The sequence below is a fragment of the Rhinatrema bivittatum genome, chromosome 6, assembly GCF_901001135.1.
Source record: "Rhinatrema bivittatum chromosome 6, aRhiBiv1.1, whole genome shotgun sequence".
NCBI classification, from domain to species: Eukaryota; Metazoa; Chordata; class Amphibia; order Gymnophiona; family Rhinatrematidae; genus Rhinatrema; species Rhinatrema bivittatum.
Window position 1 is genome coordinate 246,625,292 of NC_042620.1, and position 13,080 is coordinate 246,638,371.

General features: G+C 43.2%; 2 protein-coding genes across 5 annotated transcripts in view; one reads left to right on the forward strand and one right to left on the reverse strand.

The window, feature by feature from the left end:
* Nucleotides 1–7,552, reverse strand: part of YBEY (ybeY metalloendoribonuclease) — a 64,668-nt gene extending 57,116 nt beyond the window's left edge. For both annotated transcript variants that reach the window (XM_029606729.1, XM_029606731.1), the window contains exon 1: nucleotides 7,435–7,552. The gene's annotated coding sequence lies outside the window, so the exon portion shown is untranslated. The remainder of the gene's footprint in view (nucleotides 1–7,434) is intronic.
* Nucleotides 7,492–13,080, forward strand: part of MCM3AP (minichromosome maintenance complex component 3 associated protein) — a 248,152-nt gene continuing 242,563 nt past the window's right edge. For 2 of the 3 annotated variants that reach the window (XM_029606724.1, XM_029606728.1), the window contains exon 1: nucleotides 7,492–7,608. The gene's annotated coding sequence lies outside the window, so the exon portion shown is untranslated. The remainder of the gene's footprint in view (nucleotides 7,609–13,080) is intronic. The other variant, XM_029606727.1, reaches the window with a different exon arrangement.

Genomic DNA, 13,080 nt, shown 5'->3' on the forward strand with positions numbered 1-13,080 from the left:
AGCTCTGTCTTAGAAGCGTTGAGGACCAGGTTTAAGCTGTTGAGTAGACTGGTGATGGAAAGTAGGCAGTTATTCCAATGGGTGAGCGCTTTTGATATTGATTCTGTTATGGGGATTAGAATCTGTACGTCGTCTGCGTACAGATAATGAATTAGATTGAGATCTGTTAACATTTGGCAGAGGGGGAGGAGGTATATGTTGAAGAGGGTAGGGGATAAAGAAGATCCTTGTGGTACGCCAAGATTCGATTTTGTTAGGGGAGACTCTTTATTATTGATTTTGACTTTGTAAGTCCTATTACTGAGGAAGGACTTGAACCAGTTGTACGCAGATCCCGAGATGCCGATATCTGCTAGGCGATCCAATAGGATGGTGTGATTGACGGTGTCGAAAGCCGCCGAAATGTCTAACAAGACTAGTAAAAAGGAATGACCTTTATCTAACCCCATAATAATATGGTCTGTTAGTGAGATGAGGAGGGTTTCCGTGTTGCGTGATTTACGGAAACCATATTGCGAAGGGTGTAAGATCTTGTGGACTTCCAGGTAGTCAGAAAGCTGTGTGTTTACCAGTTTCTCTGTAAGTTTAGCGACGAAAGGGAGGTTAGAGGTGGGTCTGAAATTTGCTGGTACATTAGGGTCTAAATTGTGTTTCTTGAGGAGAGGCTTGAGTGAAGCGGTTTTTAGGATGTCTGGGTAGCTTCCTTGGGATAGGAGGCTGTTTATTATGCTGGTCAGGGGTCCTGAGATCAAGTTAGGGATTAGAAGCAGGAGTCTCGATGGGATATTGTCAGCTGGATGGCTAGCAGGTTTCAGTTTTTTTAGAATGGATTCAATCTCTTTGGAGGAGATTGATTCGAAACAGTCAAATTTGGGTCTATTTAGAGAATTGGAATTCTCACCTGACTTGATGGGAGTTGTATTTGTGGGAAGGAGGGCGAGGGTATTTAAGATCTTCTGTTGGAAGTAAGAAGCGAGTTCTATAGCTTTTGAGAGAGCTTGTTCATCTGGAATAGGTGGTGAGGTTGATGTAGTGATTTGTGATACGTAAGCGAAAAGGGCCTGGGCATCATATTGAAAATGGTGTATTTTGTTTGCGTAGTATTCCTTCTTTTTCTGTAGAATGGCGGTCCTGTAGTGATTTAAGAGTCCCTTGTAAGATGAGAGAGTTGTTTTATTTGGGGTTTTTCGCCATCTATTTTCTTTCTGGCGTAAGTCTTGTTTCATTTGTTTCAGTTCCGAGCAGAACCAAGGTTGGTTTCCCTTTTTTATTGGGTTGAGTGATTTGGAGATTATTGGACACCATTTGTTTGCGACTGTTTCTGTAATCTTTTGCCAAGAGGATAGTGCTGAGTCCGGATTAGCTAGGTCAAGGTTGGCGAGTTCTTTGGATAGCTGATCGCCGAGTATGTCAGAAGGACATGTTTTCCTGAATTGAATGGTAGAATTGTGTGGAGAGGTGTGTGTCTGTTTGTGTGTGGAAAAGGAAGATTCTATTAGGAAATGATCTGACCAAGGGATTGGTGTACAGGAAGGTTCTATTGTGCAAGTGAAATTAGAATTGATGAATATTTGATCCAGGGTGTGACCAGCTTTATGTGTGGGGCTGTTGATTGTCTGAGTGAATCCCATCGCGCCGAGGGTGGTGAGGAGAACTTCACAGTTGGTAGAGCGAGGTATTGCATTTGTGTGAAGGTTGAAGTCCCCCATAATTATTGTTGGTATGTCTGCATTAATATGTTTCACGATGGATTCTACGAGGGGTGATGGGTCCGTTTCTAGAACTCCCGGGGGAGCGTAGACTAACAGAATTTGTAGTTGTTTAGATTTGACTAGACCCAATTCTAATTTGGATTCTGTCTTGATAGTATTTTTGATATCTTGATAGTATTTTTGATATCTTGATAGAAATTATAGGTTCTTAACTCTGCCTACCCCCACTCCTAAGAAACTCAATCCTAACTTTCAAAAGTAAATTTATCCCAGTTACGAATTGTCGTGCTGCATTATAAAAATTCCACATAAGCATAGTAACATGCGAAGGGGCCAGCGCATAGCTTAATACGCAATTGGATGCGCGTCCATAACCCCTGAAGCAATACAGGGATTAGCCGCGCACGTTCCAAACATGAGTCCAATCGAGTGCAAAGCTAGTAGTGATCACATGTAAAGTACATGCAGATGTGGCTATTAGCTAATCCCTGCGATTCCAAAAATTTCCTGCACAGCCAATTGAATGCAGCAAATGCCAAAAATGCAGCAAATGCCAAAAATTTCCTGCACAGCCAATTGAATGCAGCAAATGCCAAATGCAATGCAGCAAATTTTATGCCAGCCTGGGGCTGCCGTAAGGTCTGCCCCACTCAAGGGCACATTGAAAAACATACAAATTCCTGATTTCTGTGATTCCTCCTGCTAGTATCGTTGTGATTCTAAGTAGAAAGAACCAGAGAAAGCAGAATCATGTAAAAAAAAAACAAAAACCGTATTTTCTGGCATATAAGACGAGTTTTTAACCCCTGAAAATCTTCTCAAAAGTCGGGGGTCGTCTTATACGCCGGGGGTCGTCTTATAGGGCGAATAATTACCGTATTTTTCATTCCATAAGACGCACTTTTTTCCCCCAAAAGTGTGGGGGGGGGGGGGGGGGGAATGTCTGCGTCTTATGGAGCGAATATAAAAAAAAATAAATGTCTAACAAAACCCCCCACCCTCCTGACCTGCCAAATTAATTTACTGCAACCCCTCACCCTCCTGACCCCCCAAGACCTGCCAAAAGTCCCTGGTGGTCCAGTGGGGGTCCGGGAGCGATCTCCTGGACTTGGGCCGTCAGCTGCCAGCAATCAAAATGGCGCCGACGGCCTTTTGCCCTTACTGTGTCACTGGGGTCGACCAATGGCAGCGCTAGCACCTGTGACATAGTAAGGGCAAAGGGCCGTTGGCTGCCAGTAATCAAAATGGCGCCGACGGCCCTTTGCCCTTACTATGTCACAGGGGCTACCACTGCCATTGGTCGACCCCAGTGACATAGTAAGGGCAAAGGGCCGTCGGCACCATTTTGATTGCTGGCAGTCGATGGCCCAAGTCCAGGAGATCGCTCCCGGACCACTCCTGGACCCCCGCTGGACCACCAGGGACTTTTGGCAGGTCTTGGAGGGGTCAGGAGGGTGAGGGGTTGTATTTAATTAATTTGGCAGGTCTTGGAGGGGTCAGGAGGGTGGGGGTTGTATTTAATTAATTTGGCAGGTCTTGGGGGGGGGGTCAGGAGGGTGGGGGAAGCTGAGGGATTAGTTTTAAAGGGTCGGGGTGGGTTTTTTGTTTATCGGCTCGGGCGCAGCCGATAAAAAAAAACCCCGATCGAGCCGGATGAAAAAAAAAACACGATGTGAATCGGAATCAGAATCGATTCCGGTTCCGATTCACATCTCTATTACCGGTACCTCCTTCTCTGCCTCTCAGATCTCGCACATGCACGTCTGCGCCGCCTCACTGCAGTCCTCAGGAGTGAGATCTGAGAGGCAGAGAAGGAGGGACCTGTAATAGGATACAAGGGCGGGCCAGAGGGATGCGTTACCGCTCTGATAGTCTTGGAGACAGGGAGGGCTGGGCAGGCAGGGAGAGCTGACCAATCCAAGCAGGATTTGTATACAACAACCAGCCAATCGCCGGTAAGGTACATCGCTTGCCGTGATTGGCTGGTTGTTGTATACTGGGTACCACATACAGTATGGTTATGTAGTGACACTGAAGGGTAGTCTTATACGGCGAGTATATCCCAAACTCTATATTTTAACTGGAAAAGTTGGGGGTCGTCTTATACGCCGGAAAATACGGTAATAATAATTCTGAGCGTCCAATATACACCCACAATATATATGGCCCAGGTTGGTAGTGGGAGAAAATGGATGCTATATTGAGTGTCTGTTTCCTAGCCTGCTACTGACAGCCACCTTTCCTGGGTGCCCAATGATGAGGAGATGCTATGAACGCACAATTTCCCCTAGCGTCTTCTTTTTACCGCAGCAGCTTGTTTTAATATTAAATCACACTCCTGGGAAAGGTGGATCAGCGCGCAGGAGAGTGGGCGCTCATGTGCACCGATATTGCATCGGCCTGAAAGTAACATTGTAAATGATAACAGATAAAGACATGTGTGGCAAGATGTTTGGGTTTGTAACTGCCATTCTGTGCATGTTATCCACATTCATAAAATGTACACGTTACCTCAGTTCTTCATTTTTTTTTCTCTTATTACAAGAGGTCCTCTGTGTTTATTCCATGCCCTTATACTTTCTGTCTTCACTCCTTCCTACTGGATGGCATTCCAAGCATCCACCACCCTTTCTGTGAAAAAATATTTCCTGACATTGTTCCGGAGTCTACCCCCTTGGAGTTTTATTGTCATGACCTCTAGTTCTACAACTTCCTTTCCACTTTACTGTATACCCACTGTCTCTCTTCTGCTCTAGGGTACAAGTCTATTGGTGTAGACCCCTGACCATTTTGCCTTTTTCTGAACCACTTCTAATCCTTCTTTCAATCCTTTTGGAGATACAGTTTCCAGAACTGGACACAATAGTTGCTATTTATCTGATATAACCATGCCATAAATATATTTAAAATAATTAATTGTATCAATAATTAACTTTTGTACTTACAATTTTTCACTTATAATTTAAGTTTTAGCTTAGAATTTTTTTGGTCATTTCATGAACTTTAAAAAATTGTTCCATATATTCATTTTTTGTGGCATGTATAGGATTTTTCTATATTTAATTAACTTTTCAATTTTGATTGCCACTAATTGCTTGCTCTATTTTTTTATTTTTATTAGCCGCTTTATTCACTCATTGTTTGTTAAAAATTCTTTATATCATACAAAGGAAAATAAAACACAAATCTGGGTCAGACTCCACAGAATCCAAGATGCCACTGTGCATGCATGGTCCCAAGCTTCTAGCACACTTAGTCCTGGGGGAATTCTGCACTGCCGCAGAGCGCAGAATTGCCTCCCTGCACAGAATTGCCATATTCTTCACAGAATTTGGCAATTCTGCACAGAAAATGGCAGAGGAGACACTAGCATGCTGCGAACGGAGCACGTGAAGATGAAGGCCCCGGCATGCCGTTTGCGGCAAAAATGAAGGCCCCCGGTGCCACGGGACGTGTGCTGTTCGCCGCGAAAATGAAGGCCCCCTGTGTGCCACAAATGTAGTGTGCTCCACTCGCAGCAAAGATGAAGGTCCCAGTGAGAGCGAGTGTGTGTGTGTGAAAAGGGGAGGGGGGTGTGAGAGAGAAGGGAAGCGAGCAGGAGGGGTGAGAGAGAGCATGGGAGGGGGGGATGCTTGAATGTGGGTGCCAGAGAGAGGGAGCCTATGTGAGATTGTGAAGGAGTGTGTATGTGTGTGAGAGATTGGGAGCTGGTGTGTATGAAAAAGGAATTGTGTGTATGTGAGCGTGCTAGCCTGTGTGAAGGGGTGCGTGAGAAGAGACACAGGTAGCCTGTGTGAGGATGATTATGTGAGAGAGTAAAGGGAGCTGGTGTGGGTGTGTATGCAAGAGAGATGGACCCTGTATGAGGGGATGTGTGTGTGTGAGAGTGAGGGCGCCTGTATGTGTACTAGAAAGAGGGAGCATGTGGGTGAGAGAGAGGGAGCCTGTGTGAGGGGCAGTACTGAGAATGGGATTGGCGATAGAGTGAAAGGGGTTGAGCCTAGAGGTGGAGGGGAGAGAGACTGGCAGGTGGAAGAGTTGGGGCCTGAGAGGGAAAAGTGGCTAGCGGAGTAGGGAGAGCGAGTGGAAGGGACACTAACAGTGAATTTCTAGGGAAATTCTGTATCTCTAAGTAATAACTTTTTTTCTGTATTAATTTAAAATGTAATTACTTAAAAAGACTGTCATGTAAATTGTGTTATTTTGACCAATATAAAGTTTGCAGACTTTTAAGTTTTTGTGCGCAGAATTTCCCCAAGAGTACACACTGTATGCTTTTGTCTCCTCAAACATCTGCAGCTTGATCTCTCAGTCCTGGATGGGAGACAGAAGTGGCAGCTCTGATCTGAATTTCCTTTCCTCATTGCACGGAGCTTAAAAAAAGTGCAGGACCCAGGGCTGATCTACCACAGCAGAGCCCTGGAATGCCGAAATTGTAGTGTTGGGGATAGGGTTACAAAGGTGGTGGAGGCCCAGGGTAGTCACCCTTATTCACCCTCTCCACTGCCATGGATGACCTTACTCAGAGGCCTTTAGCCCCTCATTATTGGCTCATGCCACCTTGCAACATGGTCATGTTTTGAGTTAGCCCTTTAAAGGTGCAAGAGTTAGAGGGTCTAGATGCATTAGAATCACTGCTAGTTCATGATCCCCTGGGCCTTTTAGAAGGCTAATTTGAATTGGAAACACCACTGCCCTTGGGCTAGATAAGTAAACGTCTGGGGCCATTAAAGTCCTTCTATTTACTTTGGCAGATGATATTTTATCCCCCTTACTCTCAAACCCTTAAAGTTCAGTAATGCCTGTGTTGCGGGGAAGCTTATTTATATAATTGCTCTTCAGCAGATGAACAGATTAACCCTTGTATAAAGTAGCTGCTTTAAAGGCAGAGGGAGAGTGAGAAACAGCAGAGACAGAGAGGGAGTGCATGAAGAGATACAGAATGTTGGCAGAAATAAAAAGAGTTTTATAGATACTGCAGGGAAGACCCACATAGGATGAGGTATGGGATGGGGATGAACAGGTTAGAGGCCAGTGTCCACTCATCCTTGGGTCACCCCTAACGCCTCACAAAAATATTACGTTTTGGCTATTCCCCTATCTCTAGCAGGCGAGTCAGCATGTGGCTCTGGCTCTCTTGCCCCTTCTGCCTGGCCAGGTACATACACCACTCCCTAATTCCCTTCTTGCTGCTACTTTCCCCAACAGCAGCGCTACCAGGCACTAGTCATGCTGTTTTCCGTGCTTCGCACAAGAGAGAAAATGTCAGACCATTTACACAAACTTTGTGTGTCCCAAAACAGACATAAAATAATAAGATAGCCCCCCCCCCCCCCACCACCCAAAAAAAAGCACGAAAATTCAGTATAATACTGGGGCAAACGAGAATCAGCTGCTATAGCAACAACATGTGGCTAGATGGATTACACGGGCTAACACCTTTTTAAACAAACATTTATGATATGAATCCTACCACTAAACCAAAAACGTAATCTGACCAGACAATACTGATTATCATAACTCTGAATCTGTCGTTGGTATGGTCCTTTGTAATTTTATTGTAATGGTATTAGTATATTTTCTCTCTCTTATTTCTAAAGCACCATAGATATTACTTTGACAACACATACACAGATTATCGTGCCAATAACGTTGTCTGAATCCGTCTTTCTTTCTCACGCTCATATTCAAAATAACACGCGTGTATGAGTGTAAGTCTCACCTTTACAACCTCCGAGTCCCCAACCTCACTGCGGCGCCACATCAAAAGCCGCCCGGCTCACAAAGTCCTAGCAACGGTTGTTTCTCATAACCGGAAGCTGCGTGTTTCTCCGTAGCCTGTAACCGGAAGTAGTCCCTGGGCTTCTCAGCTTGTGACACTCAGAGCGTAGGTTCGGTAAGTATAAGGTGGAGGTGCCTGAGAGCGTTTGTTTTGTTGAACTGGTTAGGAGATTCTGACAGCGGGAGTGCTAGCGTTTGGGGGGTCTTTATCAAAGTCGAGGGAAAAAAATCACAGAATCGAGCCCAGAAACTGAACTAATTAGCGGTGCAAACTCATTTTTTTCTGCTTCGCTGGGAGTGTTAGAGAGTAGCGAGAGGTCTTCCCGAACCAGGTCCTTTTGTTTTGGCGGGTCGTTGTTTACTAAGTGGCGTCTCTTTCTATTGTTCACGAATACAGAGGCTTTGGCCATAGATATAAATGTCATTGCAAGCCCGGCACACTAGGGTAAATAGCGCCTTGAGCGTTAATTCTTTATGGTGCCCCATTTTTCCCCTTCCCCCCTCCCTCCAAAATATTTTCTCCTCTCTTTCCGAGCATTCTCCCCTTCCTTTCTCCATTAATTCTCTCGCCTATCGTCCTGTTTTCCAATATTTTCTCTACCTGCCCTCCCTCCCGGCATTTTCTTTCCCTTTTCTCCAGGCATTCTCCTCCTCCTCCTCATGCACTCTGTTATCCACACCCAACCACTGTCCCATCTATGACTTATTTCACAAACATTGCATAACAAATTAATATATACCAATTTATATTAATATGGACTTCAAATACATCACCCAACTATGATTTTTAATTTTTTTAATTTGTAAAATATATACAGCAGAAATACACAAATTCTACCTATAAAAAAAAGGCAGCACTGCAAATATTACACTGGACTCAAATGCACATCCTAATGGGAAAACAGAATAAGTCAGACTGCTAGAGATCCCACACGGAAACTAAACACTAGTAAAATCTCTCACATCAGTCACATGCAGAACATAGATAGACCTTCACCTAATATAGCATAAGGAACCACAAATTAGAAATACGTAGAGAAAAACTGAACTTGAAGCCAGACTCTGAATGCAGTGGAAAACTGGAGAAAGAAACAGAAATGCACTTCCTCCTGTACTGTACAAAATATAAGGGCACCATAGATGCATAGTTCCAAAGTTGACATATTCCAATCACTAAATTAAAAATGTCTGCTTTTGTTGTCTAGGTATTTTATTTTTTCTAATCACATTGGTCCTGGTTTATTTTTCTTGCTTTCAGTGCTTTCCTCATCTGTTTTACTTTCTGAGGGTTTCCTTTCTGTTTTCTTTCTTTTTCTCCTGTTGCTTCACTTCCTCCCCTACATCTGTCTTTGACAATGTTTTCCTTTCATCTTGTTCCTCTGCCTCTTTATTCACTTATAGCTAGATTTCACCCTTCCTTCTTTACATCAGTTCTCACTGCTTCATCTTTTCACCTCATACTCTTCTTCTACTCTGACCCCTCCATCTTCCCCTTGCTTATCTCCAGATATCTGGTTCCCTTGCCCATACCTTCCAACTGCTTCCCGATTTCTCATCCTCCACCATCCCCAAGCTGACTTTGTCTTCAACCAATCCTTTTTCAAATTCTGCCATCCACATTTCTTTATCTCTTGCTCCTTACCAATTCTCCATGTCTTGCACTCTTCCTCATCCCACTGCAACCTACCTCTGTGACCTCCATTGTTCTATCACAATCTCCCTATTTCTTAGCATCCAGACAGATGAATCCAGAACCAGTGTTTATGCACCTCTACCAGCAGATGGAGATGGTGCAAACTGATGTCACAGTATCTTTACTCCTGCAGTGACATCAGCCTGCCAATATTCTCCGACTCCAGCAGATGGTGGACGTGCATTTCCCTACTGGAGATTGCTTCAAATTTAGAGAAGAATTAATTGGAGGTTTGGATTGCCCCGCTCCCCTGTGGTGATACCTAATGGCCCTTCCTTCAGTTGAGAATTCCTGAGGTGATTTCCGTGATCCCTCAGCTGAGTGCCTTGGTTCGGTAGCTGGTTATAGGTCGGCATGGACTTAGCTGATTAATCAGCTGAAAGACAGTGGGTGCAGGAAGCAGAGCATGGTGGTGAAGGTATATGCCCTCTTTCCCCCACAGCCAGAGAGCTGAGCTCAGGTACATTTTTTGGGAGGGACGGGACAAGAGACAGCGTGGAGGGGTTAGTTTAGGAGTTCCTCCGTTCTCCGTGCAAAGCACGCTGTCCAGACTTGTCTTCCCGCTCCCGTGAGGGTTAGGGGAACTGGGCAGCTTGACGGGTTGAGTGGCCCGGTTGGGTTAGGCCTTGCTGTTAGGCGGTTTTTTGTGTGCCACATGGTAGGCTCTGGCGGCGTTTTGCACTTTTTTTTCTGCATGGTCGGTTGGCCTCTACAGGATTCTCTGTGAGTGCAAGTGCGTCCTATGCATTCGAATTGTGTGCGCGGCCTGTGTGCGCATTCTTACTCATATCGGTTGTGCGCCAAGGTTTGGAACGGTGACAGTGCGCTTAGACTTTTGGCGCACAGACTTGGGACGCTTACATTTTGTGTGTGTAAAATTTGTGTCCATAAATTTTGTTTCAGTGGGGTTTAAACGGGATACACATCTTCAGTCGTCTGTTAAGCTTACTGACTGATTAATTTCACCTGTGGCTAAGAAATCTAAGCGACTTTCTCTTTGTGCTGCCTGGCATAGTAGGGCATCTCAAGCCTGGAGGGCCCTCTAATTTATGTCAGTGCTGCTTAGAGGCTCAGGGAGAATTAAGGATATCAAATAGGTGAGAAAAACAATTAAGGATTCAAAATATCTTCTCTCACAATCAAATAGAAAGTACAATAGAGAACATGTGTAATCAAACATATCAAATTATTTTTAATCCATTATCAATTTACCTAAAAGTGAATTTGTCTAATGTACAAAATTACAAAAATATATATCATTCACAAAATGTCAATAGAAAACTCTTAAATTCTTAACATTTCTAGATGCATCACTTAACCCATAAAAATCATATCAAAACATTCGCACTAGCTCACTCAAATTCACCACATTCACGTTCACCATTCCATACCCTATCATACTTATTACAATAAAAATAGAAGGTTTACAAAGATGTACAATATTGGTTGCTTCTGAACAGTATATAGTTAATAAACTGCAGTATTTCCTTCGTGGAATATTAAATCTTCAGTATCTTTTAATCCACTAATATGATCTCCTCTTCTTTTTCAAAGCTGCTTCTTTATACAAATCCCAGCAAAGAATTATGTGTTTTGACCTACAAGCTGAAAGCTTCCTCGGGGGGGATTTTTAAAGGTATAATCATGCCTTTACAGTAATTAATAAAATGTATGTGTCAATAAGGCTGTCAAAAAATCTAAAAAAATGCCACAACCTTTCATATGACAAAATTCAATGTACCTACTACCGGTAATTAGGTTGTTTCCAAAATTTAGATAATATATTTCAATATGCACCACTAATCCTCTCCCGGATGCATCTCAGCAGAAATACTTGCATATACCTTAATAAAGCAATGGTTGTAAAATCCAGTGATGTGACCATATAATTATAATTTAAATCAAACACATACCGATAATTAAATTTAAACACAAATTGTATAAATTCAGAACTGTTAGTCATATAACCTTACAGCATACCTATGAACATGTTCTTACTTTACAAACATTTGTTCATTCTAGCTAAAAATATCCTTATGTCCTACCTGAGCATTTTTCTTGTGAATCTGAAGGTGTTATTTATGCCATTATTTGTCCATGCAATCTTAATTTATATTGGTCAGACTAAACGCAGAGTTAAAGAGAGAATTACCGAACATAAAAGCTGCATTCGATCAGAGAAAGTTGGTTGATCATTGGGTACAGATGTCACACTCTGTGGAAGATCTCAGATTTTTTTGTAATTTGTAGAGTTCATTTTAAGAACGGAGGAGATTTATTTCAGGCATTGGTATGCTTGGAACAGTGCTTTATTTTCTCTTAGAATTCAGTTACCCTGAAGGGCTTGAATAATCAGATTGAATGGTCTGCTTTCATGTAAAATCATTAGCCTGATTAAGTACATTAATTGGGTTCTGGTTTTTTTTATTTATTAGATTGGGTAATTGGGCTCTTGTACTTGCTCACATCATTCTACATTGAACTGTTGATATTGGACTTTTCACTGCCGGTTCTGATAGTAAGCAGTTTGTTTGTATGGCATACTGTCCATAGGTATGCTGTAAGGTTATATGATTGTAACAGTTTTGTATTTATACAATTTGTTTACATTTAATTATCTGTGTGTGATTTAGATTATAATTTTGTGGTCACATCTCTGGATTTTGCAACCATTGCTTTATTGAAGTGAATGCAAGTATTTCCGCTGAGACGTGTCCAAGAGAGGGTTAGTGGTACATCTTGAAATATATTATCAGAATTTTGGATTCAATCTAATTAGTAGGTACATCAAATTTTGGCATTTTTTAGATTTAATGACAGCCTTATTGATCCACGTACATTTTATTAATTATAGGCATGATTATACCTTTTACAAATTCCCCCTGAGGAAGCCCTCGGCTTGTAGGGCGAAACGAAAAATGCTTTGTCGGGATTTGTAGAAAGAAGCTGCTTTGAGAAAGAAGAGATCACAGTGGATTAATAGATACTGAAGATTTAATATTTCACGGAGGAAATGCTGCAATTTAACCACATACTGTTCAGGAGCAACTGATATTGTACATCTTTGTAAACCTACTATTTTTATTGTAATACGTATGGAATGGTGAATGTAGTGAGTTTGAGTGAACTAGTGTGAATGTTTTGATATGGTTTTCTTAGCGTGTAGCCAGATGCACTCAGGACCAATGGGTTATGCTCCCCTAGCAGCAGATGGGGACGGAGTCAGATTTCAAAGCTGACGTCAGCCCCTCAGTATTCTCCATCTCCAGCAGATGGTGGATGTACCTCTCCCTAGGAGACTGCTGTACTTTTTGGAAGGAGAAATTCTACTTTATAAATTGAAGGAAACTTGAGCCCTGCTCTCCTGCGGTGATACCTAAAGGTTCCGCCCCCCCCCCATTGAGAATTCCTGAGGCGATTTCCGAAATCCCTCAGAGGTGTGCATTGGTCCGATAGGCGGTTCCCGGCTTGGACTTTGCTGCTGAAGCAGCTGAAAGGCAGCGGGTGCAGTAAACCGACCGCGGTGGTGACGGTCAAAGCCCTCTCCCCTGCAGCCAGAGACTGTCTCTGTACTCAGCCGTAAGTGCTAAGCCCAGGTAAGTTGTTAAAAAAAAAAAAAAAAAAATTACCTCCTGATTCAGAGAAGTTTGGAGGGGTTTCGGTAAGACATCCTTTGGTCTCCTTGCTCGGTGCGCCGAACCGACGTCATTCCCAATCCCATTGGAGTAAGAGGAAGTGGTCTTTGGAGTGGGTTGAGCAGCCCCTGGTGGACTAGGCTCCACTTTAGGCTTGGTTGGCACACCATTTGGTAGGCCATGGCGGTGCCATCTTGTGTGCATCTTTGTGCGTGCCATATTGCCCTCCGTAGAACGTCGGTACGCGCAATGCATTGGC